Raw genomic sequence first — 27,527 nt, 5'->3', positions numbered from 1 at the left:
TTTACTCACCTTTAAAACTCCAGAATCCATTTTAGTGTCTGGCACATAGCAAGAAAGAATCAATGAATCATCCAATGAAAAACTGTGGTGCCACATTCAAGAGAATGCTCAGAAGTGCTTTTTCCCGTGGAGAGTGGGTTACTAATGATCACTTCAGGATTCTTCTTTGTCAATACACAGCACTATAACATAATGGAAAGTTTTGAAGTCAGAGGCACCTGCACCAGGATACTAATTCTACCACTCACCTTGGGCAAGTGTCTCAATTCTTTCATCTGTAAAATGGGGGTACTAATGCTTACCATAAGGGCTCATTGTGAATGTCAGAGGAAATTCACCTGAAGCGGTTAGAGCACTGAGCAATAGACTGTATGTACCCAACAAGTAAAGGTTGTTACCACTGGTGAACATCTCCAAACAAGAGTCTATGTATGAATACAACTACACTCACTGCATCACGTCATAACCTGCCCATCATCTGTGAACTACTCTATCAATACTTCCGTTCAACTACTGTCCGCTGGCTTGAGAGACTGTAAAACTTTGTGTCGGATATAACAATCCATAGTGTTTAGAATTCAGAATTGGCTGTCATAAGACTTCAGATCCTGACATTTGAAACAATGAACTAGGACATGTACCCTGATGCCTTGGGTCAAGCCGTAGGGACAGGGCCTGCCTGGCTGAGGGGGTAGGCACTGCTGCAACAGTTCCAGGTAGCAACATCCCCCAAAATTCTCTAGACAGTCAAAAAAGTAGGCTGTCTCTGACTAGGACAGAGGTTCACCAAGCAAGGTAAGAATGAGCCAATGTGAAAACCTGCTATGAAATGGAGCCACAGGAACTAGAGGAGTAGAAGATAGGAACAAAGGACAAGCAAGGCATCCCTAAATCTCTTACGGCAGTGGGAAGTGGACAGCACAGAGGTTCACAGCAACAACATGTGTGCGGGGCACTCCCGAGGGACAAGAGTATTCTTCCCCTTTCCAAAGAGTTGGACAAGAGATTATTCAAAGTAGACATGAAGTAAGAAGGTGCTAAGAGGAAGAGGCCAGATAGCTACACTAAACAGGAGCTACAAGGGTACAGGTTTTCAAAATTGGCCATAGCTTCTTTCAGATGTCCAGTATGGAGCATTTTAAAAATGACACAAGGTCCAAAATATGAGTAAACTTACCAGGATAGAGTATCTCCTGACAGGGAATTCAAAGCAAAATAATCATGGTCAACTGCATTTAATTAATGGGCGGTATATAATAAGTCTATATTTCAGAGTGTTTACAAGTATATCATTCTATTTGGGAAAATGCAAGGAGGTTAAATACTACACGGTCAAGAGCCAGGGACAGGTAGGGGGTCCACCAGCATGATCCCAAAAGAGCGACACATGCCACTGTGCTAGCCTCGCAAATGCACCCACCCAGTACTGGAGTGTACCCCCTACACGGCAGCCTCAGAGAGTAGGGCTTCAGGCTCCAGTCCTGACGAGACAGAGGCAGTCAGGAGGAGAAGGAGGAGAGACTCATTGGAACCGTGAAGCTGGCCCACCTCCACTCAAGGCCCTCAAGGCCATCTCAGGGAAAGATCAACTTTGCTTTGAACAACAGACTTCACAGGCCAAAAATAAAGACACCAAACCTAAACCCCATTGCCGTGACAGGTCAAAACCCCTAATCCTGGTGACCTTCACTGCTATTCAAATGCAACCATTGTGATGAAAATGTGCCTGGATTCAGTTTGTAAACCAAGAAGCATACAAGCACAGATGTTCTCTTAGGCCATTCAGTAATGCATGGGGCCATTTTGGCTTCTCTGTTTCTACTTTTCATATTTCCCTAATTTGGTTCTCAGCCTCCAAATGTCTCACACAGTTATTCTCTCTGAAGCCAGTTCCAAGCCCAGTTGTGACTATAACATTTTTATGGCTTAAACTTTTAACTTCTTCAGGTACCCTGATTTCAGTAAACACAGGAAAATATTAACAAATCAATTCAAAGAGACAGGGGTACCTCCCACCCCCACTGTCCTCCACCCTGCATAACTGGTCCTGTCTCTCTCAGGCATACACAGGACAGTGTTTCTGCCATGAAAGAGCTTCTTAGGAAAAGACTAAGGAGATTGTTATCAGGATGGAAATTAAGAAAAGTGATCGATCAAATGTCACAAAGCAACTACAATTTCATAAGTCTTTAAAAGCTAAGACTTTGGGGTTTTTTTAATATCCCAGCCACTCTCCCTTCCCCCTAAAATGATGGCATAATTGACCTTTAAGTCCTATGCTGTAACTTGATCTGACAATGTCCACTGTAAAGCTTAACAAAGTGTGCAGTACAGTATTAACCCATTATGTTGGGCAAGGAACTTTCTGGAACTTTTCCAGTCCTTCCAGAAGAGAAGGAAGATAATCTGCCTAGCATTAGGAAGGGTTAAGATCACCAGGTTGTTGAAAATTCTTAACCTTCCTTTTAATGTAAGTCATAGTACGATTAACTTGATGTTACTAAGAACAAACATAGGGGCACCTGGGTGGCTCAGTCGGTTGAGCGTCCGACTTTGGCTCAGGTCATGATCTCACGGTCTGTGAGTTCGAGTCCCGCATCAGGCTCTGTGCTGTCAGTTCAGAGCCTGGAGCCTGCTTTAGATTCTGTGTCTCCCTCTCTCTCTGCCCCTCCCCTGCTCATGCTCTGTCTCTCTCTCTCTCTCTCTCTCTCTCTCTCTCTCTCTCTCTCTCTCTCTGTCTCTCTCTGTCAAAAATAAATAAACATTAAAAAATTAAAAAAAATAAAAACAAACATAGTTGATCAGCTCATAAAATAATAGCACAGAAAAGGAGAAAAAGTATTTGACTTCAGTAAAGCTAAGACTATGTGAATAACAGATTTCAAATATAGCCAATCATCTTATAAAATGAAACCCGAGCATTCGGGCAAGAATTACGCTGTCTCCAATCACCCTCTCATCACACCCTGACTCCTCTACCTCCCCATCCCCAAACCCCTGCTGTTGACTTGTGAAAACTCCCTGGCATTAACCAGTTCTCACCAATGTTCTCCTGAAACATCATTTACATGAGGCCTTCATTGTGCGTGGCTTTCCTGAAACCAGGAAGATGGAGCCTAAGACTTCTCAACCTTCTTCTCTTAACTAACCCAATTATAGAGAAAGCAAATGCCTACCCAAAGGGTACTGAGATCCAGCCCAAAGGTGAAAGCCTAAATTTCTGTGATACCTCATGTTTCATTTTTTCAAAAGTGTCAACTACATTCTACTCCATAATGTATTCATCTGTTTTCATATAAAGCCAACGTGCTATCTGAATCCATGTGAAATGAACGCCTGGCAGGAAGCTGCACCAGGCTAATCCTACAGCTTTGTGTATTGTGGTACATTGCCCTCTATTTCTGTAGAAGTTCACTCAAACTTTTCATCCCTTTTATCTTTGTAGTTTAGGGAATCACAGGTTAATTCCCCCACCATCTGTAAAGGGGGTGGCATCTGACCCAGACTTAGATGGAATATACATCTCCTTAGCTACAAAGATTGGTTTAGGAATGGGCATGTGGTCAACCAAGCCAGAGAATTCCCCAGCACTTTTGCCCAGAGCTCTTTCCCCTCCCTGTATTGCTACTATGTATGTATACAAAATATCTGAAGAAATCAGTGTCCATATCTGTTAACATGTGAGAAGTCTCTTAAGAATCAAGCCAATTTGTACAAAAGAGGTGCTCAAAGCAAATCAAGAGGAGAAATGACACAGAGACTTGTGGAGAGAAAGGCACAGACAGTGTCCCAATGACACCACTTTAACCCCTAGATTCCACTGTACCTGGAGCCAGAACACCCCTCAGACCTCCCACTTATGAGAGAGGGGGAAAAAATAAGGTAGTTTAAGTTAAGTTCATTTATAACTTAATACTTTCCAAAATGAAAATATGGACATGTGATTTCACTCCAGGTCCTTTTACACTCCCTATCAAATACTTAGGAGGACTCCAAACTCTTTAGGGTAGCACCAAGGCCATCTGCCATCTAGACCCCACCTTCCATGGGTCAAGGCTAACTGTAGGATAAGCCTTGGTCTCGTACGGTACATGCAAAGATGATTTGCAAAGATGCTTCAAAGATGCTTGAAGAAGGATGTCTTCCTATTTTCTCAATTGATGTCATTGTTTGTACTTAGAGCTCCCTCTACATTCTCTAGTCTACCTACTACCGCCTGATCTGTTCCTCTTGCTGGGAGTGTCTCATCTCATTATCTGCCTGGTGAATGTTTATCCTTGTATCTCAGCCTAAGCAGGTTCCCTTGTGAGAACCTTCCCCCACTCTTTTCCCACTGAGTTGCTCACCTCCTCCTAGCTTCCTCTGCACCACTCTCAGAGAGGCGGTGCTGTACCCACTGTCGGCAGGCCTGCCTCCACACCCAACCAGAGGCTCTTCCAGCCCGCAACCTGTCCTATTTATCTCTGCATCACAGGCATCTAACACAGTGCCTCCCATGTAGTGAATCTTAAGAGAATATTTATTAAACAACTGAAAGAATGAACAAGTGAAATTAACGTATGCTAGTTATTTGCATAAAGGGCAAGGTGAGAAAAGGAAGAGAATTAGATGCCGGTTGGCTTCCTTCCATCTGCAACCCAAACAAGGACCTCTGTTACTCAAAATGATTTGGCTTAAGAGAGAAGCATGAATAGGACTAAATTTGCTGTTAGAAATATTAACATGTTTTCTTCCTTCTGCCACTACCCACATTCAATCCAAGGATCAGTCCTTGATTCTACTCCTTTGAAAAAAAACATTTTGTTCAGATGTTCCTCTGGGAACTGAAAATTTATACAAAAATAGAGAATCTCTGCTCAATGTCACTAATCATCAGGGAAATGCAAATCAAAACCACCATGAAATATATCACCTCACACCTATCAGATTGGCTAAAATCAGAGACGTAAGAAATAAGTGTTGGTGAAGATGTGGAGAAAAAGGACTTTCACGCACTATTGATGGGAATGCAAACTGGTGCAGCAACTGTGGAAAACAGTATGGAGGTTCCTCAAAAAATTAGAAATAGAAATACCATATGATCCAGTAATCACAATACTGGGTTATGTACCCCAAGTATACAAAAACACTAATTCAAAGGGATACATGCACCCTTATGTTTATTGAAGCATTATTTACAATAGCCAAGTTACAGAGGCAACCCATGTGTCCATCAATAGACGAATGAATAAAGAAAACAGTATAAATATACAATGGGATATTATTCAGCCATTAAAAATAATGAAAACTTGGGGCACCTTGGTGGCTCAGTCAGTTAAGCATCTGACTTTGGCTCAGGTCATGATCTCATGGTTTGCAGGTTTGAGCCCCACATCAGACTCTGTGCTGACAGCTCAGAGCCTGGAGCCTGCTTCGGATTCTGTGTCTCCCTCTCTCTGCACCTCCCCCCCTCTCTCTCCCCCTCCTCCCCGTCTCTGCCCAACCCCATCCCACTCTCCAATGCAGGTAGTTCTCTCATTGTCTGTCTCTGTTTCTCAAAAATAAACACACATTAAAATTTTTTTTAAATAATGAAATCTTGCCATTAGCAACGACATGAATGGAGCTAGAGAGTATAATGCTACATAAAATAAGCTGATTAGAGAAAAACAAACGCCATATAATTTCAATTATAAGTGGAATTTAAGAAATAAAACAAATGAGCAAAGAGAAAAAAAAGAGAGACACAGAGAGACAAGAAACAGACTCTTAATTATAGAGAACAGACTGGTAGTTGCCGGAGGGGAGGTGGGGGGGGATGGGTGAAATAGGTGAGGGTGATTTCAAGTGTAAGTGTAAGGTGCTCTTCAAGGTAAGAGCACACTTATCACAATGAGCGCTGAGTAACGTACAGAATTGTTGAATCGCTATATTGTATACCTGAAACTAATGTAATATTGTTTGTTAACTATAGTGGAATTAATTTTTTTTAAAAACAGATAATCTCAAACTGAAGATGTAGTTGGCTTCCTGTGGCTAAAAGGACATTGTCACTGCCGTGCCGGGTGCACTAAGATTTTTCCATTTGGTCTCATTGGTGACCACTGTAGTCCCACACGTTCGAGGACACACAAGGTTCTGAGAAGCAGGATAAGCCTCAATTTTGTGAATTACATGAAAAGGTGATTAGAAGAGACTAAGTGTTGATAAAACACATCTTCCCATGTTCTCGATGTACCTCATTGCTGATACTCAGTAGGTAGCCAGCGCGCATTAGGACTACATGTGGCCACGTGCTGCTTGGTGGCAAGCTCCCATCCAGAAAGGGGCATTAGCGCTGGTCCACCAGAAACCCCCATTCAGTGCTGACTACAGCGCAACTTACATCCATTCTCTCCTTTTCAGAAATTCCATTAGGCTTCAGATGTATTCTACAATGTTTATTTTCTGAGCCATTGCTCTCTGCTAAATGAGAAGGCACAGCACTTCAATGCCAGCATCACCCTGTGCTCCCTGTCTCCTTGTTTTCAGCAGAATACGCCCACAAGCAAGGTATTCAGGTCCAACTCTGAGTCTGATAATAAAGGGCCCATTTCCCCCCTCCGGCTGAAGGCCATGCAATGTCAGAGACAGGAGTTTCTAGCAGCTAAAGGCAAGAGGATGAAATCAGTGAGAAGCAGAAAATCAGGCCTTTCCATGTCAATAAGCATTATTAAAATTTAAAGCACATGGTAGATGAGAAATCTGAAAATCATCTCACAAAGAGAGGGAAGTTCTACGCAGCTGTGGAAACAAAAATACTCCAAACCTAAGTGCAATAGGAAATAAAACCTACTACCCTGCCATTACTGTTCTGAAGATTCTCCTGTCCTTATAATTATAACTAAATTCAGGTTAGTCTTCATTCTTCAAGAAGGGGTAACTTGGCCCACATGCTCTTTCTCTTTCTACAGAAGATTCAAAAGGTTAAAATATATGGATTAGGTTTTCAGGACATTTTCATTTTGGAAAACACAGGCAATTATAATGGTTAATTACAGGTTTGGGGAGAAATTCTTGATCCTTTGCCAAAATGTGTGCATTCAGCTGCACCTGGGGAACAGTGGCTTGGGGAACAGTGGTGATGTTCTAGGCCCAAGCACTGCCTTTGTTGTCCAACTCCTGGAAAGGGAGCCCAACCCCATTCCACTCTCCAAAGCAGGTAGTTCTCTTGTTCTCTCTCTCCCTCTCCCCTGCTCTTCGGCACATATAAAGATAAATGTATCCTTGTATTTTTAGTGCCAGAGAAAAGTCAACCCTTTTTCCCTCCCCCTTTCCCATAGCTGTCCTGGAAACAGCACAAACAAATAAGGTTCGATCTCTCTGTTTGATAATCATGGGAAAGGAAAAATTTCAATTTCTGTACAGAACCAGTCTAATTGCTTTCACTGAATTCACTGGGCATTTCACTCTAGGAAAATAAATCTCCCCAATTGCCTGGCTGAGAAGACTGGTTAAGTCCCCGGATTCTTAACAAGAAGGTCACCAAGATAGCCTCTGCAGACATCACTGATATTAGGACTCTGTTGCTAGTTATCCAAATTGCCAATTTCGTTTGCACACCAGGGCTTGTCTTGGACGAATACCGTTAAACTCAGATAAATCCAGTATGTCCTTGCTGGGTTTGTCCTCCTGGGGGCTTAATGAAAGAAATGTGCCTTTCAGATGCTTCTGCTCTGAGTGTTGCATGCAGAGAGGGCCAGGGAGATCAGTCGGTTGAATTTATGCAGAGTGAATAAAATGAGACATTCAGGACTACCTGTCCTCACTCACACTCTGCCACCTAGAATGCCATGAGCTCTCCTTCAGGGCAGAAGAGGAATCAAAAGAGAAGCCAAGGGGAGGCAAAATGAAAGGATGGGTCCTATGAAGCCACTTGAAGGCAGAGGGTCACTATATTTGCACCTGGACAGAACTTCATAAGGAGTGAGGGAAGTCCCATTGTCTCATCATAGAAATCCTCAGTGACAGCTGTTCTCTTTGTACTATTTCCTCTGTGGTGCCAGCTGCAATGTAACACCAGTGCCCAACAGTGGCAAGCGCCATGTCAAGTGGAATGTTTCCCTGACCAATGCCCGTGGGTATTGGGACCAGTGCTGGGCCTTGACCCAGAACAAAGCAGATGATGGGAGATTTCATACTCTGCCACTAAGGACTTGAAGGAGACATGTCCCCCAGAGCCTTCTCAATTCCCATGACAAACATACACAGTCATCCAGGAATTTCTCCAGGGAATACCATCTTGAGTCTTCTACAGCCACGGGCAAAATGTCCAAGAGTTTGTGATCAAAATACTTTGTCTTCAGTTTATGTCACAAGTGGAAACGGCTGCCACCTCAACACATAAAATTGGTCACTATATACATTTTGCCAATTTATTTAGTAGGTAAAATATAAACATCTTATAATTAAGATGCTGTCAAAAAATGAAAATCCCAGTATGGATGCTTACATTGATTCGTTCATGCATTTAGTCAGTCAACAAGTATTTAACAGGTTTCTCTTATGCGCTAGGAACTGCGGTAGGAATACAAGTAGGAACAAGACATGGTCCCTATCCCTAAGAAGCTTCCAGTGTACAGAAAATGAGAATTTAATGTGATGTTTGCTACAATATGGAGTTTTGTGGGGTTTTTTTGTTTTTGTTTTTTTGTTTTTTTTTTTTGCAGAGTAGTATTGGCCCATAAAGGAAGACTCAATGGCTGTCCATGGGAGCTGGGAAGTCGCCACAAAAGAAATGGCATTTAATTTAAATCCTTAAAGATGAACACATGTTTTACAGGTAGAGAAAGATGTGCAGGTCATAGTAAGCACAACCTAAGTAGGGAAAGTCAGTTACATGATTTACTGGTATATATCATCAGGTCCTAGGAAGTCATTACCACGGTTACCTAAAAGCAAATGCATCAATGCTTTAAATTGAAAAGTTCTACATTTGCTCAAAGTGCACTCAGTTCATGGTAATTTGCCAAACTGATTCCTTTCTATGGTATTTACACAGTTCATGGAAGGCTCTGACTCATAATGACTTAGTAAGATCATTTCTCTTTCATTCTAGTTTTCATGTATGGCTTCTTTCAGTCATCTGTTATTTGGGATCTCTTTAAACTGAACGGACTTTAATCTTTGGACTGTACATGTGGCGATACATGGGATTGCCAAATCTCTTTGATGTTAAACTAACAGACTCCCAGATTAATTTTGTGGTACTTTGATAAAGGGATTGAGGGAAGGCTCATGAAAGCAATCACCTTACCTGAAAAACTGAATTTTAACAATAATCAATGAGGCCAAAATGTGGTTAAGCTCAGCCTAGTAAGAAATGAACATATTACGAAATGAACACTCGTATTGAATAATTTCTGACCCAAAACTTATTTACTGACCTACTAAAACTTGAGGCAATTCTCAAGGTCAGTCAGCTGGTACAGGAAACTTTTAGTACTTTCATGTAATTTCAAAAGCACTTACTGGGCTTGGGATAATAAAAAGTTTGGAAATTGAACAGTGGTAATGGTTGTACAACATTGTGGATGTAATTAATGTTACTAAATTGTACACTTTAAAAGGGTTAAAATGGTCACTTTTATGTTATGCATATTTTACCACAATAAAAAGTATCCCCAAAACACTCATTGGAATATTTTCTTTATAAACCAGATATTGATATTCAAAGTTTTTTATTCTTACCATTTTCCTTGGAGAATATTTTAAAAGATTATCAAAGACTTTCTAGTTAAAGCCTATTGCCCTCTGTCCAAGCAAAATCATATGTAAAATATTAGCAGTATAAGAAAACGTAGCCTCCCTTAAAGAATTCTAGAGAAGGTCAGTGCACAACATTTTCATAACTTTCTCTTAAAGTAATGAAGTAGCAACATTACACCAGGCTATTCATTTGAGTATCTACTACTCTTCTGCAGACATTCTGAATTCCTCCAGTTTTTAGGTGTGACAAAAATTTGTGCATATTTAAGTTGCCCTGACACTAACTGATTTTATACGAGATTTGAATCAAGCTATTGAAAGATTTAGAAACTCCAGTGATTTACGGTATGGTCAGTAACACCAAACTGAGATGATGACTGCTGAGCTGCCAGTGTGAGTTTCACAAACATGATTTAAGGCCACAGAATCAGATCTCAAAGAGGGTGAAAAGCAGTGAGTAAAATTCAGAAGGCAGAGTATGGTGAAGAGTTCCTTGTAAAAGTCAGCATTTAAAAGAGGAGATGAAGCACTGAAAATGATTAAGATTCTAATCTTCTAATACAACAGGAAAATCATCAGTTGTACCTTAGAAATTCTAACCATACTTAAGGGAGAAGGAAAGATATTTTACCCTAATATTACTATGCATATGACACAATTAGGATCATACAAGTTGTGACTGCAGAGTAAGAAGAATAATTTCATACCTAATTCTTATTAATAATAATACTTTGCACTTAAGGAAATTACGACTTCCCATGTTAGCAAAAGTATTTCTAAAAACGTATTTATGATCTGGAAAGCAACCAGAATTTCCATTAACAAGACCATGCTTTTCCTATTAAGTAGACTTCATTTTTAAGCTCTGCAAGGATTTTCTCACCATTAAACTTGCTTTACCCTGGACTGCAACCCCAAATGATAGAAATCAACACTTGATAGTGATGAACAAAGAGCACTGAGTCTGATCTCTCTGTGGGACTATTTGGAGCAGTAAAACATGGGAGGACGAATAGAGATCCTGTGAAGTACTTTCATACCTGGAAATCATTGCCAATTAACACTCACTGAAAAAGAGAAGCTTGACAGGGAAAAAGAATTCTAGATTCAACCCAGAGGACCTGGATTTGAGCCCCATGCCTTGACTTCCAGCTGTGTGCTTTTAGAACACCCGCTCTCTCTGCCACCTGGCAGGGTTGCTGGGACAGTCAGCTTATGAGAAAGCACTTGGTAAATGGAATAGCATGGACAAAGGTACATTAATACTGACAATAAAGACCACCAGCAGCGTTAGAAATTAGTCCACAGCATTAGACATTAGTTCATTCATGGCTCCTATTCTCCTGGGTGACAACATGATAGCTTCTCTTTTCTCCCCCAAACTTCTACCATTCTCCACTCTAGCATCACTCTCTGCTGGTGATTTGTTTTCTCGCTTCACTGAGAAATCTGAAGAAACCAGAAAAGAATTTCTCACCACCACCTCTACCCATCTGCCAGAATCTGTGCCTCCTTGACTCCACTCCTGGCCTCACATTCACACCTTATCCATTTGTAAATCTTCAGAATACATCCGGAGTGATCTCTTCTCACCACTCCAGTGCCCCGTCACCTCTTACCTGCAATATTGCAATAACCTTCCACCTGTTCTCCCTGCTTGCACCCTGGCCCCTCTAGTTTCTTCTCAGCACAGCAGGCGGTGATTCTTGTAAAAGATACATTGGTTGTCCTCACTCAGAGTCAAATCCGGATGTGTCACAAAGGCCTCCAAGGCACTATATAGTTCAGTTCCCATTACCTTTCTCATCGCATGTCCTACCACGCTCCCCTGATCACTGTTTGCTATCTCTCAGAGTTGCCAATAACTCCTGCCTCAGGGTATTTGTACTTACTCCTACGTCTGTGAGGAGTGCTCTTTCCCCAGAGATCAATACGGTTTGCTTCCTCACCTCCACCAAGTTTTTGTGCAATGTCACCTTTCCAGTGATGTCTTCCCTAACCTTATTAAAACTGCAAATCTCTCTCCATCCCCCTATTCTGCTGTATTTCTAGGTAGACCTCATATTACTTAATTTTACCTCTGAATACACAGTCTCATTTATTGATTTATTTTGCTTATTGTCTGTCCCCCCTCATCCTGCAGATAATGTAAGCTTCTCAAGGGTAGGGATTCTGTCTGGTCCCTGTTGTGTGCCTGGAACTTAAAATAGTACCTGGCACTTTGTAGTCTATGCTTGACAAATACTTGTTGCATTAATGAATTAAATTGGTGAATCACAGATATTAGCCATAAATTTCAGCTATCTAGTCAATTCTCTTATTCTCAGGTAGGTAAGAAGATAGAATTCCTGTATTCTAAAAGACATAACAGATCCCAAGAGGACGACGGCATACCTAAGCCTAAAGGGGTACAGATGACATGGGACAGAGCAGAGCCCAGAGTAGGGCTTCTTCAGCCCCGCAGCTCTGTTGCAACAGACACAGACCTGAAGTATATGTGAGCTTGATCACGCACATGAGAATAAACTCTCCCACTGCTAATTGGGGTTAAATCTGATACCACTCCAATCCAGAATTTTTTCAAATACCAATTTTTAAAATGGAAGTCTAGGGGCCCCTGGGTGGCTCAGTTGGTTAAGCCTCCGACTCTGGATTTCAGCCCAGGTCATAATCTCACGGTTCATGGGGTTAAGCCTCGTGTTGGGCTCTGCGCTGACAGCTCAGAGCCTGCTTGGGATTCTCTCCCACTCTCTCTCTCTCTCTCTCTCTCTCTCTCTCTCTCTGCCCCTCCCCTGCTCACATGCTCTCTCTCTTTTAAAATAAATAAACATTCAAAAAATTTTTAAAAATATTTAAAAAATAAATGAAGGTCTAGTCCACTCTACTAGGCACTGGGCATCCTTTGGTAAGATATTTTTTACTCTATACTGTTATTGCCAAACATTTACAGTGAGTGGTTTGTAAAGACCAGGCTTCTGATGGTTTACCCGCTTTGTAACAGGTCTCAGTGGTCACTGGTGGTCTCATTCACTTTCCTCTACCTCTTGGGCGTTAGTCCTCCAGTTCCCACCTGCTCTGAATTTCCAGCTGCTTATTTGATACCAAAGCGGCTGCAGCCTGAATGTATTCTCTGACGACACCGCCTCTGCCCTTTAATTGAGGGAGCCCCTATTCCATATGCACGCCCTCCTGCTTGCTCAACCCAACACAAACTCTGATTTACAAAATGCCCAAAGGCTCCTGAGAGAGCAGGTTTTAGTCAATTCAATGATCAAATAAATATCTTCCAAAAACAGCCCAAGACGATCATTAAAATGTTTGCTAATACTCAGTATCCTCAAATAGAATCACTCTATTATAAAAATCAGCCAATCGTTCAATCAGTATTTTTTGCGTATCTATCCTCTCTGCAAGACACTTTGCTGAACACTGTGGAGAAAAAGTGTAGGCACAAGATTCTTAGATGAGGCACTTAAGACATACACACACTGCAAGACGAACCGGGATGCAAACGTGGGGGAGAAGTGCCCTGTTGACAGGAAGAGTGTCCTGCGGCACGAGTCAGAGAGGCCTCATGTGGCAACTGCAGGGTTGGATGAGGAGCTGTATGACCGAAAAGGGTAGCCGGCTTATTAAATCGAATTGCTGAGTGCAAGGCCTCCTTTCTACCTTCTGCAAAAAGACTTGTGCAAATCAAAACAACCACTCATCAGTAACAGGAACCATATTGTATCTGGAAGATAATAGGCGCTCAAAAAATATCTGAATATTAGATACCTAAATGAATATTAAATATCTAATGAATATTAGAATAAGTTAAAATATTGAAGCTCAATTGACTACTTAAATTTTTTTAATGTTTACTTATTTTTGAGAGAGACAGAGTGTGAGCAGGGAAGGGGCAGAGAGACAGAGGGAGACCCAGAATCCAAATCAGGCTCCAGGCTCTGAGCTGTCAGCACAGAACCCGACACGGGCTCGAACTCACAAGCTGTGAGATCATGACCTGAGCCGAACGAAGTGGGAGGTCCAACCGACTGAGCCCCTCAATTGGCTACTTAAAAACAAGAGCACTAAAGTGAAGTGACAGGACAAGTACTATTATTAAAAGTTTGATCACATAAGCTCCCTTGATTCTTCCTATGAATTAAATACAGCTAGGAGAGACCCTCCCAAGAATGCGTAAGACTTAGGCATCGCCAGTTTTAGAAAGTGCAGAGAAAAGTGTAGACACGAAGTGGTCTTACTGGATCCCCTAGGTCCGGCCCAGGGCCTGGCACGTGGGAGACTTGGTGCATTTGTAATGAATGAACACAGAGGCCGAGGGAGGCTTCGGGGCAAGGATAATACAGAGCCAGCAAACAAAGATGACAGTATGAAGACTGGAAGGACAAGATGGGGCCTAACAGTTTTCCTTGCTTTGCTTTTCTCCACTTACATAATTACTTGGCCCACAAGAGCCACTGTGCCTTCTTCTATTGAGGAGAGAGCCTGGGAGGAATGCTCTTGTCTCCTGCAGTGCTCCTAAAAGCCCACGAAAGCAGCTAGTGTCGCACAGTGCCCACTGCAACCTAGGGCTTGTTGTTTAGCAACTGCAGCTTTCCTACGTCATTAAGCAAAGCAGGCAGACTCCTGCACCGTCTCCTTGCACCAAGACTTACCTACAGACCTAAGAGACCACATTTTTCAGCACGTTTCCCCAAAAAAAAGGAAGAAAGAGAAAACAGTAAGTCACCTACTTTGCCACAGGGAAGTCACTTGCCTAATTCAAAGTAGAATAGACTCTTCATCTTTCTTGCAGACTAAGTTCTAACCCAGGCACCATCGATTTTCTTAGCAGCAGTGGTCTAAACCCAGTTAAAACATGGAACCCTGGGGTGCCTGGGTGGCTCCGCAGGTTGAGCATCCGACTTTGATTTCAGTTCAGGTCATGATCCCAGCATCGTCGTGGGATCGAGCCCTGAGTCGGGCTCTGTGCTGAGCATGGAGCCTGCTTAAGATTTTCTCTCTCTCTCTCTGTCTCTGTCTCTCTCTCTCTCTCTCTCCCCTTCTCTGCCCCTCTCCCTCTCCCCCTCCCCTGCTCATACTCCTGTACAGTAGAAGTCTGATTTAATGCCACCTCCTGGCACCAATGTGACAAAGAAGACGGGAAGATATACTGTTTGGGGACTGCACTGTGGACAGTTTGTTTAAAACCAAGAGAGAGGAACACACATGCTTTGGACTGTGCTATATTTAATTAAATGAATTTACTCAGCACTGTACCTATCAAACAGGGATATTAAATATTAGGAATAGTACCACTGGTTGGTTACACAGAGGCTTTACTGTGAGTTCTAAGGATATCAGATCCCAGTTCTGCTCCTTGTGAGCTGTGTGAACCTGGATGAAGCTGCCCCAAATGAGATATTGCATAAAGCCGGCAAGACAGGAGGTAGGACATGAGCACGTGGTGATGTATTAACATCAGACGCTTTACATACGTATGGTGACTGAGGATAATACACTTTTACATTACATTTAAGTAACACAACGAATTGCATTTACTTCTCATTACATTGCCAAGCAGTGGTCCTTAGTAGCCACAGTTCTTTGAGCATTCCTGCAGTGTTTTCTCCAGGTTAGAAGGACCCTGCCCACTATGGAGAAGGTCAGAGGCAGCGGAGAAAAAAGAGCTCAGGTCAGTGTGGGGCGGAAGGACCACCACCTCTATTTATTTTAATAGTGTTCAGATGAAAGGTGGGGCATACAAATAGCTTGCATAACGTGAGTTAACAGCCAGAAAGCTCTTCCATATTGCCCAGTTAGAGAGAGCTGTTTGTCCTGTACGGGTTTTGGATTGCAAATCTGGGGTTTATCTGCAGGGCTGTTTTCCCAGAGCCTCCAAAACAGACCCAGGGCGAACCACACACCCAGGCAGACGCTGCTGGACCTTGGCTTCTGTTGTTTCAGCCCTGGGGTGATTTCCATGCCAGCAGGCAGCCCTTTTGTGTTTTTGCAGCTCCATCCAGGGTCACATTTGTTTAGGTGTGTTCCATATCTCCAGTTCAGCTGCCTCCTCTCAGGCTAAAATAATGTTTGGCTTATGTACTAAGAAAATACTGCAATTGTAATTTTGCAGCCGTAGCATTTTCGGAACTAGACGCCCAATTCCATATGCTCTGCATGTTCATGAAATTGTTCTCATTAGTGATATCCTATAGAATATTCTCATATCTCAGTCAGAGGGCTTCCCCTCACCCCAGCCACACTCTCTTGTGGGGTCCCCCCTCCCACCTGTCAAAGCCAATTCCTCGCCTCTAATGGTAATAATAACAACAGCAATAATAGTAACAAAATGGTCCCTTCAGGGCACTTGGGAGGAGATTTAGTGTGTCGGTATCAGTTATAACTGCAGGCCTATAAGAAAGCATGATGGAAAAGGCAGGGAAACAAGAGGGTAAAAGAACAAACAGGAGAACTCCACTTTCCTGACCCTGTTTTAGAAAAGATACATTCAAAATCTTGTTTGAGATAGTTGGGACTCCAGGGTCAAAGAACGCGGATTTTCTGGGCCTTATTTTCATCACGCCAAGACAGAGAGCAGGCCCCCATTTCAGCAGGTGACCAAAAACCAGTAGACGTCATTCTCATCCTCAACTAACGTTCAGAGGTACAGAAACCTCTCACTCGTGTTTCTCCCCACTCATACCCACGTCTGCCTCCAAGAGCTGCATGACTCAGCCTTACGGGCCCAGAATAATTTAGTTTGATGCCACTTATATGTAAAAATTACACAAAAATACATGTGCTAGGGGCACCTGAGTGGCTCAGTCGGTTGAGTGTCCAACTCTTGATTTTGGCTCAGGTCATGATCCCAGGGTCGTGGGATCGAGCCCTGAGTTGGGCTCTGTGCTGAGCATGGAGCCTGCTTAGGATTCTCTCTCTCTCCCTCTCTCTCTCTCTCTCTCTCTCTCTCCCTCTGCCCCTCCCCCACTAGTGTGCATGCACGTGCTCTCTCTCTCTCTCTGTCTCTCCATTTCAAAAAAAAATACACATGCTAACTACACGGGCATTTACATACAAGGTTCTTTTACACTGATGAAAAATTCTCAAGAAATCAAGGCAAGTGCTATTTTGGCCACCTCCAAAATAAATCTACACATACCCCACCTCCATCTAAAAAAAGATGTGCAAAGGCCCTATGATTCTAATCTAAAGTAAATCCTAAAGTAAGTTTGCAAAACTGCTCTTCCAATGGGTCATGAACACTCCCACAAGTCTCTCTAGATTCTTGAAGATTAAAATTTCCCTGGACTAAGCTGAACATCCAATCATCCCTGAAACTTTGGCCCAGTGCCAGAAAAAATTAAGCTCTTTGCTATTTTCTCTCCTCCGTCATCCCAGCACAGGCAAAAAAGAAGAAACAAATGGATGTGTAACATTTGGTAAACATGAGTATGCTGTGAAATCAAATTTGATCCTAAAAATATTAACCACCTATAATAAAAGCCTAATGTATGCCACCTTTCCATTAAGCAAGATAACTCTTTCTTTTCCCCTTGACACCACGGTATGAAGAACCTCACTATAGATCTGACCTTGCAATTCTCAGCAGAATCTCCTAAGTTGAATAAAAAATTTAATACAGATCATTTCTCTTAAAGGCCTGAGACTCAGAAAGAAAGCAAGAGAAAGGAGATTGCCAGGGATGGATTTTCCATTCTATGGAGTATTATTCAACATTTAAGAACCGTTGGGCACCCACTGCCTCCTGGGCTCCAGGCAGTAGTCACATCATGCCTTCATTCCCAGCACGGTGGAGCACTCAGGATCCAGGTGCCATCACCCACCCTCCAAGATGTAAGAGTCACACTTTTACTGTGTACGTCCAATGTTGTTGACCAAAACAACATGATGCATCATAATCACAAAACATTTCCCACACACCTGGGCGTAATTTTGAGACTGTTTTTCTTTTCCCTTCACCTTTTTCTCAACCTATGTATTTAAGTCAACAAAACAGTATATTTGATTTCTGAAATAATGTGACATGAGCACTGACTGCCCTGGTTTCTTTCAATTATTGGGATTTCTATAATAGGTTTAAAAAAAGATGCTGGTCTTTTAGCCTGGAGGGATACTTACCCTCAATATCAGCTAGGGAAATTCTAAATTTCCCAAGAAAGTTCACTCAACAGTTTGCCCTTTAAAGCAACATGATTCAAGTATCATACAGTTCACTTCTGTGCGGGGGCAGGAATGGACTGTGAAAATGATCTCTTTAAAAATCCTACAGAGTAAATATACGGACTTGAAAATAATTTCCCACAGCATTTTCTAAATTCAATTTCTTTGACTAAAACAACTAAGAAACTGGGACCTCAATTAATCCCTTTTATGTTGTGCTGTAGAATTAAACGCCAATTTAAATGTTGTTATACAATTAAGTGTTACAGAAAGGATTGTTGTTTGGAATATACACTTAATGCAATAAATATCCTGCAGGAAAAAAAAATCTGTCTTTGCCTCCCTCATTCTAGTGTGGCTTCGACCACCACACCTCCACGGAAACCATTCTTGCTGAGGTGACCAGTGGCCTCCATGATACTAAATCCACCTGAGGAGTTCAGTCCTCAACTTACTTGGCTTTCTACAGCCTTCACCGCTGTTGACTACTCTGCTTCTAGAAACACTCTTGCCTTGGATGCTGTGGCATCATGGCATCGCAGTCTTCTTGATGTCCTTCTACCTTTCTTGCACTCCTTTGTAATCTCCTGTTCAGATTCTTCCCTGCCTGACCACTGAATATGGCAATTCCCCAGGACAGTCTTGGAATCCCTGGTCTTGAAACTCTATGCTCCCACCCAAAGTGACCTCATGCACTCCCACTGCTTTAAATACCACACCACTCCCAAATGTATAACCTCAGCCCAGACCTATATTCTGACTCCAGACTTATTTATTTAATTACCCACTTTCATCACTAAAGCTGGCTCACAGGCATCTGAAACCTACCCTGTCTCCAGCTGGCTTCTTGATCTCCAGGCAATGGTCCCTCCATCCACACTACTGGACTCTTGGGAGTCATCCTCAACACCTCCTTCTCCCACAGCCCACCTATCCCTCCATCTTCTTTCCCCCTCCACCATCTAATCCAAGGACCCATTATCTCTTCCTGGACCACTGAATCAGCCTCCTGAGCCCTTGTCACTGGTCTCACTCTTGTCCCTGCCCATCCTTTCTCCAGCACCTACCAGAGAAAGCTCTTCAAAGTACAAATCTGATCGTATAACTCCTATTCAGTCTTAAAACCCTCCAAACATCTACACTGAGGATTTATAACAGTCTGTGATCTTGGAGAATGATGGTATAAACTCCTAGATGAGAATTTTTTTTCTCTTTTTGCCGATGTATAGCTCTGTGAAAGTTTACATATGTGTGCCCCTGTGCAACCCCCACCCTGAGCAAGACATGGAACATTTCCAGCACTCCAGAAAGTTCATGCCCCTACCCTGTCCCCACCCTCTCCTGAGGTAACCACTCTTCTGGCCTTTATTACAATGAATTAGTTTTGTTTGTTCTTTAACACCATATAAATTGACTTATAGAAATGAATACTTTTTAAACTAAACCAAACTCTTCAAGTGTTCCTGCAAATTAATGATTAAACCAGCTTTAAGAAAATAACATTCTAGAGTCACCTGAAGTCAGGTGTTCAGCTCTAGAGTCTCAGCTCCCCAAAAGAGTTTGTTAATTAACAAGTGAGAACAAAATCCCCATAACACTACAGATTAAGTTGTTCCCATGAATTGTCCCCAAGTATTTAAGATGACACAGGAACTACTACTTCTACTCATGGACTTTGAGCCAATCTAGATAACTGTCGGCCAGGCAAATTCAAAGAAAGTACTTTTTTGATTCAAACAAAGACTTCAAAGTGAAAAAGAAATGTGACAGCATGAGCAAAGTATACAGTTAATAGAGGAATGAGACTTTAGGAGGCTATTGGTCTTACCAGGAGAGTTGTGTTGCAAGTATTAGGAATTAGTAATGGGCTGGGGGGGGGGGGGGGGAGGGGCAGCTTAAAGCTGGATAAAGCCGCATCTGTACCCATTCACCATTATAACTTCACCCTGGAGGAAGGCCATCAAGTCTCTATTTTCAAAGTACAGTCCCTGATTTTGTCCCTCTGTCCAGAATAAGAGCCAATTCCAATACAAGGCCCGGGGAAGCCCAGCCCCTGGGATGCATCAGCCCCTCCTGAGAATTTATTCTGCTGCCTGAAATTCAGACAGACCTCTCCCCAGGGTTTGGAACTTCTGAAGTTTATGTTGGGCAGGAGGTGACGAAAGGGGGAGCAGGCGGGCAGTTGCAGAGTCCCAGGGACTTGTTTTTGCTCTCTTGATGGTCCAATGCCCCTCCCTAGCATCAAGAAGAGAAATCCTAAACCTAAAATTAGAATCAACTGGGAGATGTGGGGAGATTTTACCAAAGTCTGGAAGAAATGACAAAACAGGTCTCACCAAGCATCCCTGTTTGCAGAGAGTCTTGCTCTCTGCACCCATTGACAACAGTTAGACATCTGCTATTGACATATGTATGCCCCTGCATAACTCCCACCCTGAGCAAGACATAGAACATCTCCAGTACTCCAGAAAGTTCATGCCCCTGCATGGACCAGTGTACCAACTGGTGACCCTTGCCCATGCCGGCCAGCCAAGTGGCAGGGGTGGGTTTTGATGGTACAGTTCCTGTCACATGCAAGGCACTCAAAAAAATGTCGGGGACTATTACCATGAAGGGATTCCCACAAACTATAGTTCTGCTTCCTAGACATAAAAGAGAAAAAGAATTGCTCACTCTTCAGGTGAAGTGTTGGGAGGGTGGAGTGAAGCAGAAGATAAGGAAACAATTTGGGTAAAATCACCATCGTCCCCTCCTTTTTTTTTTTTTAATAAACTAAACCCAGAAGATTTCCCAGAAGATGAAAAACATATTTTTTAAAAAATATATATATAATGACATATAACATAAGCCTACTTCCTCTTCCTTTATCTCCTTAAATTTTCCTTGAACCCTATCCTAGTAAATTTCATTTAGCCTCATTAAGGTTCATGGAAAAAACCTCCCAGGTCCTTTGGTAAATAAAGTGATGATTGGGAGGGTGAGTCCCAGGCAGGGCCAGACATCTTCAGCTATGTTCTTCAGCAGTGACTGCTGTGGAACTTGGGAGCAAGGCCACCTAAGATAGTATCCCAACCCTGAATTGTCCTCACACAACCAAAATCATCCCAGTGAGGATGAAATCCATGATGTGGAGATAGGAGAAAGACAAACTTTAAGTGTTTTAACTTGCATGGTTACAATCAAGCCCTTGACTCGTAGTTTCATTTGTTGGCTCACATTTTGATGTTTGCTCCTCACAGGATGTTCTTGGGTTTACATAGGGATGTAGAAGTATTTGCATTGGACAGGGACACTGGACCCAACTGGAGACTCCTATAAGGAAACCCCCCAGTCCTGGCTGCAACTCTGTGTCAGTCCCCTGGTGCATGGAATAACAAAGTTTTTGTTAACAAAGACATTCAGTATATTCAAGGAGTGAGAGAAGAAACTGGTGTTTTGTAGAGTGTGAATGATTCCGGGTATAAGGACCTGGACTTATTCTGGGCAGCTCATCCTCTTCCCTCCACAGTCCAAATTACCTACATTATACCCCTCCTGTCCTCCTGCTTTGGCAAGAGGTGTGGCCCCCTCCTTGTCCAGGTTCAACACTCCATCTACATCCCCTCTCACTTCCGCAGGAACTCCATTCCTCAATAATGCTCTCTTTCAGCTGTATCTCCTCCATCCCGATTTGATGACTTTTACCTCTTCCACCACGGGTAAGTATATTTATACCTGTGCCATCTAAATAAAAACCAACCGACCAACAGAAAATTTCCCTCTTATTTTCACAAATTTAGCTTCTCAGTGTCATTAAGTCACCGTCTTCACTCTTCCTCAGTTCCACCTCTCTGTGGGGTCAATGACATCAAACACTGTGGACCACTTCTCCTTGAAGCCCTCTCCTTGTCTGGCCCTCCTGCACCCACACTCTCCTAGTTTCTTTGGGGCAGTTTACCGTGCATACCCTTCTTACCACACTGCTGCTTCTCTAGAGGCTGACCCCAGCAGGAGTGGGCCTTTGTTAGCAATATTTTTACTATGGCACCACAGGTACCTTCCCCAGACAGGAGGAGAAACTAGGTTAACCTTCCCACAAAAATGGCACTGAGAGGAGGGGCAGCCTGTCAGATTGGCCATCTCATCAGGGGAGGTTTAACCTTGGGAGCTATGGGTTTGTCATGTGCACAGAGCAGCAGAGGAAGATGGTATTAAATAGAAAAAAGAAACACCATTGCTGAAATATCAGAAACTAAGAGTGATAGAGTCTCACTGGGCTCCTTATGACTCTATGGTCCCTAGTTTCACATCCCTGAGTGCCTCAGATAATTCATTCAGCCTTCTAATAAATTCTATATATATATATATATATATATATATATATATATATATATATATATATATTTTTTTTTTTTTTCTTTTGCCTGAGCTAGGTTGTGTTGGTTTCTGTGGCTGGCAACCTTAAGAACTTTCATTACCACACAACTTAGTGCTCCTCCTCTCTTACAATTTTGCCTCCCCTTTAATGGTAGGTGTCACACTATCCATCTCTTAGCTCTCTTCTGAGTCTGTACACTCTCTCCTGATGATCATCTCCACACACTCAGCTTGAACTGCCACCTCTAGGCATATAACTCTGAATGAAATCTGTCACCCAGCCAGACCTCTTTTTCTGAACTCCTGACCTACAGACCCTGGAACATACTCATTTCTGGGGAATGTCCCACAAGCCCCTTACAATGAATAATTACAAAACTGAGCACAAATTTATTGCTTTTCTCAATTTTTCTAGACTGATGAATCACCTCTACCATCCACCCAGTCACCTCAGTCAGCAAGGGGAGGCAAGCTTCTCTTCTCCCTCTGCTTCACCCTCTGTAATTGATTTAATCCCTGTATCTTAATAATTCTGCATCCTTAGTATTTCTCCAATATATATATCCTCTGTCTCTATTCTGACTTCACTGTATTTTAGAGCCCCATCACTTCATTCTATTTGGCCTTCTTATCTCCTCATACCCCCTTATCCTTCTCTATTTCTAAAACACAAACCTGTTTGGTTTATCCCCTGATTCCTTCGAGGTAAGGGCCAAACTCCCTAGACTAACATCTAAGAATCCTCATGATTATCTGACTCCTGCCTCCCTTGACAGCCACACCTTTTATCACTTTCCAGTGGACCCCTACACTCGGTCTACACTGAAGAACTTGCAGTTTCATGAAGTGCCAAACTTCCCACTCTGTTGGTGTATGGCTTTCTAAACAGCCTTCCGCTAAAGAGTAATGTCAGTTTCGTGTGTGTACCACTAGTTACACGTATATGCCAGGTTCATCTGTAAGTTCTACAACCCACCTCCCTGCCCCAACAGCCAGAGGTAAGGTCATCTCAGTTAGTTTGCCCATTAACAGCATTTCAGAGCCCCAAGATGAAAACACACAACTTTAGGACACACAACTGAGCCTTCACACCCAATGCCCCCTGCCCTGCAAAGCCTGTCCACGTTTCTTCAAAGCCTAACTCAACTAATTCAGTTCAGCATCACCTCTTTCAGGAAGCCTTCCTTGAACGTTGCTTAATACCCACCCACCTGCACCTTGGGATTAGGTTTACAGCCTCTGTGCTCCCACTGCGTAATGGTGTCCCTGCTGCATAACTTTTCCATAGGCCTTTGATGCCATCGAGTCATAGTGACTTATAAGCCATCTGTGACTTATCCACAACACTGGAAGTTCCTTAAGGGAAGAGACAATGTCTTTCACATATCTGTATTCACAGTGCCTGACACGCTTCCTGGATATCTTGTCCTAGAGCATCCAGCTGGGAATTAATGAGAGATAAAAACTGAGAATCTCTAGAACTAGAATACATTGTCCTCTTTCTGTTACAGCTTTGAAGACAAGAAGGAAAAGATGAGGGTGTGTTTTCTGCCATTGTTTTTGATAGAGCTATGGGGCTTTTTCTTTCTCTTCCTTGGGATATCTCAAGGGGGTGGTTTTCTACATACATGTATTTAAAGAGTGGTCTTGTCATACATGCACAGTGCTGGCCCAGGGCTGCAGAAAGTGCTGACCACCACTTAGCAAAGACTCTGTAAATATTTTCACTCAGAATGTACAAGGTCCCTTCCCTCAAGAAAGGGAACCCCAGGTCTTAAAGGCTTGTTAGAATGGAGCCAGGTATCTCTTTGGCATAGAATCCTAAGGCGGTCACATCTGGTATTAATGCCCTGTGTAACCTCTTTCCCATTAGTGTGGGAAGACCTGGTGGTATGTGTCTAACCAACAAAATATGACAAGGTGTTGGGATGTCTGCTTAGCAAACTGTATCCTTTGCTGGCTTTGATGAAGCAAGTTGCAGAGTTGGCGAGGCCCATGTAATAAGGAACTGAAGGTGGCCTCCAAAGCAGGTAGGAACTGAGGTTCTCAGTCGAAATGTCTTCAAAAAACTGAATTATGCCACAACCATGTGAGCTTAGAAGTGAATCTCTCCCCAGTTGAGCCTTCCGATAAGATGCCAGCCCTGGTGAACAATTGATTACAGCCTTGTAAGAGACCCTGAAACCTATCCAAGCCATATCCCACAAAAAATGTTTTAAGCCACACACTTGTGGCAATTGGTTACATGATGAAGGGTAACTATTATAATCTTCTTTACCCCTATTGAAGTCTAGCTACCTGGAAAAAATGTTTTCCATTTTTCAGCAGGTTGAATAGAAAACTGTCAGCAAATAAACGTTTCACTAAAATTGAAATCCCCTCTAAAAACAAACATCAGCATTCTACAAGTTGAGGCTACAAGAATCCATACAAAATGAAGGAGTGGGGGAGGAACCAAGGTTAAAACTTGTACAGGGGCTCTGGAGAAAACTGCAGGCTCCATTGGATTATTTAACTTTTAAATCTTATTAAATTTGCTAGATGCATGTTAGCATTCATGGTTCATTTACTTTTATTCTGACTTCTATAAATAGGTACTCTATGAGCCCTGATAAATGACTTAAAATCTTGTTTGACTTCAATAAAGAAATTAGCATGTTAATCTTAAAAATTCTACCCATAGAAATGAAGGAAAGCCTCCTTTTCCACCTTCGTTTACTCCCTGCAAGTACACCTCCCTAATTCCTGGGCTCCTCCCTGCCATCCTTGTTCTTTTCTTTGGCTCTACATGCATAAAATCTGGCATCCTCTCAAATTGCTTCGATCAGGCTCTCCTGCAAAAACAAACAGAAGCTACCTGGGGCCCCTGATTCCTGCTCATTTACATTCTTTCTGTGCCAAGGGTCAGAGGATGTCGGAGTTGGTGGCAGCCAGTCAAGCCCAGCATGGGACAGCACTTATCTACCAATGCAGTGTTTCTCTATCTCTCAACAAGCCAGCATTCATTTCTCTACAATTATAAACGGAAACATGTAACTGCCACATGTCTGATACTAGTAAATCTAAAAGTTCAGTCCAGAGTTGTAACAGACAGGAGCCCATACAAAGCTCATTAAAATAAAGCAGGCAGTGGGTGTAGGAGAAAGACATAATGTATACGACCTATACAGTATATGGAAAACGAAAGAAAGTTGGAAATTCCCAGCGATTCAATTACACGGAATGCATATTTAAATTATTAGCAATTCACATTAAAGTACTGATTCTTTGTGAGTAGCTATTGTTGTATGGCTTTCTAAACAGCCTTCAGCTGAAGAGTAATGTCAGTTTCGTGTGTGTACCACTAGCTACATGTATATGCCGGTTTCATCTGTAAGTTCTACAACCCACCTCCCTGCCCCAACAGCCAGGGGTAAGGTCATCTCAGTTAGTTTGCCCATTAACAGCGTTTCAGAGCCCCAAGATGAAAATTGGTTTTTAGGACACACACAAAAAAATCTTATACAGACCACCAGTTTGTGACTCTCCAAAGCTCATTGTACTTGACAATATCTTATTCCTCAGTATTTAATTTCTCTCATTAGGAAGAATTTAAATTAAATTATTTTTTTTCCTCGGGGAGGAAGAGATAATGAAAAAAGAAGTTGAGAAACACTATTCTAGGTGCTTAGAATTCTAGATGAGCCTATAGGGAAGAAAATGAAGATAAGAAAGGCACAGTAAAACCTGCAGACGCTAAATGAAATAGCCTAATAGCAATCTAAGAACCAGATGCATTTGTATATTATAACAGGAGCAGAATTAGAGAAATCCCAAAGACAAGTTATGACACAGAATTAGAAACTCTGACCTTGAAGTCAGAAGAGCTGATCTGAGTCAGTTCCTAATACATGATTACTAGTTGTGCAACCTTAGAGAAAAGTTATTTATTATTTTCTTTTTCCTTTTCTGTAAAAAGAATGAAAATGTCATTTTTACAACGTTATTGCAATAGTTAAATGAGATAACATTAGTGAAGAATTTTGCCAACAAGAGCATGTGGGTCAGTTAAAAGGTAGCACCATGAGCACAATTACTTGAACCTTGGAAACCACTGCATGGGCACAGGAGCACTTCAATAAGCCTCTAGTTGGCACTACCGTGAACTGCTGCTTCAAGGTGGTGTTACACCGACAGGAAGGGTCTTCTCATTAGGAATACCACATCCTGGGGCACCGGTGTGGCTCAGTTGCATAAGCGTCTCCCTCTTGATTTCAGCTCAGGTCATGATCTCACAGTCTGTGGGTTCAATCCCTGCATCAGGCTCTGTGCTGACAGCGCAGAGCCTGCTTGGGAATCTGTCTCTCTCTCTCTCTGCCCCTCCCCCACTTGCTCTCTATCTCTCAAAATAAAGAAACATTAAAAAAAAAAAAGAATACCACATCCTATGTTAAAAAACAAAAAAAACAAAAAACAGGAATGACCTAATGCAATTGATCTACTCTATTCCAAGGGAACAGTAAGAGATACTCAGACCACAGAGAAGTGGTGTGAGAGAAAACTTCCTTTCTTATCTTTCTCCCATCAACTTGGGCTACCTTTCTAATCACCTGGTTGTTTTTATAAACTTTTGAAAAATACCTGAACCTGGAAGATTATGAGAACTCCATAAATATTTATGGAATAAGTGAGCACAGACAAGGTTGCAAGGCAGTAAGTATTCTCATACATGGTTGTGGGAGTAGAAATTAACACAGTCTTTAGAGAAAGCAGTCTGCTAATATGCATCAACATTTTTTGTTTGGCTTGGTTTTTAATTTTGTTTTTGTTTTAAGTTCATACCCTTGGCCAGCTAATTCTATGCCTAAGAACCCATCCCAAGGAAATGATCAAAAAGAGAAACAATAATGTATCCATAAAGATTCCTATCACAGTATCATTTTATGTTTGGATGTAGCTTGACTTGCATGGAACATGCATAAAACACTTATGCTGTATGGACTCCATGTTATGGGTGCGGATATCTGACAGGTAAACAAAAGAAACAGTAAATCAAAACAAGGTCCTACAAAAAGTCAGGTATCATCTTAACCAAAGCCAGCAGCCCTGAAGCTTATTAATATTTCAAAAAGTTGAGAACCTGCCAATCAGTCCAGGTCTGGTCATGTCAGATCTTAGCCTCCCATCATCCCGGTGATCTCAACTAATCTCAAAATCAAAACGGCAGACAATTAGCAATTAAAGCATCTTAAACGAACAAGTAATGTTGCAGGCTAAGGCAGAACAGGGAGAAAGAG

General features: G+C 42.2%; 1 protein-coding gene across 4 annotated transcripts in view; it reads right to left on the bottom strand.

The window, feature by feature from the left end:
- The window catches only part of LYPD6 (LY6/PLAUR domain containing 6), a 122,836-nt gene that overhangs the window by 60,653 nt on the left and 34,656 nt on the right, over positions 1 to 27,527 (bottom strand). For 3 of the 4 annotated variants that reach the window (XM_027055816.2, XM_053215038.1, XM_027055815.2), the window contains one exon: positions 10 to 182. The exons of the other annotated variant lie outside the window; for it this stretch is intronic. The gene's annotated coding sequence lies outside the window, so the exon portion shown is untranslated. The remainder of the gene's footprint in view (positions 1 to 9; positions 183 to 27,527) is intronic. 4 annotated transcript variants of the gene reach the window in all.

Source organism: Acinonyx jubatus, chromosome C1, assembly GCF_027475565.1.
Source record: "Acinonyx jubatus isolate Ajub_Pintada_27869175 chromosome C1, VMU_Ajub_asm_v1.0, whole genome shotgun sequence".
In the NCBI taxonomy this organism is placed as follows: domain Eukaryota; kingdom Metazoa; phylum Chordata; class Mammalia; order Carnivora; family Felidae; genus Acinonyx; species Acinonyx jubatus.
Note: the sequence above shows the minus strand (reverse complement) of the source record. Positions and strands in the feature narration are given on the sequence as shown.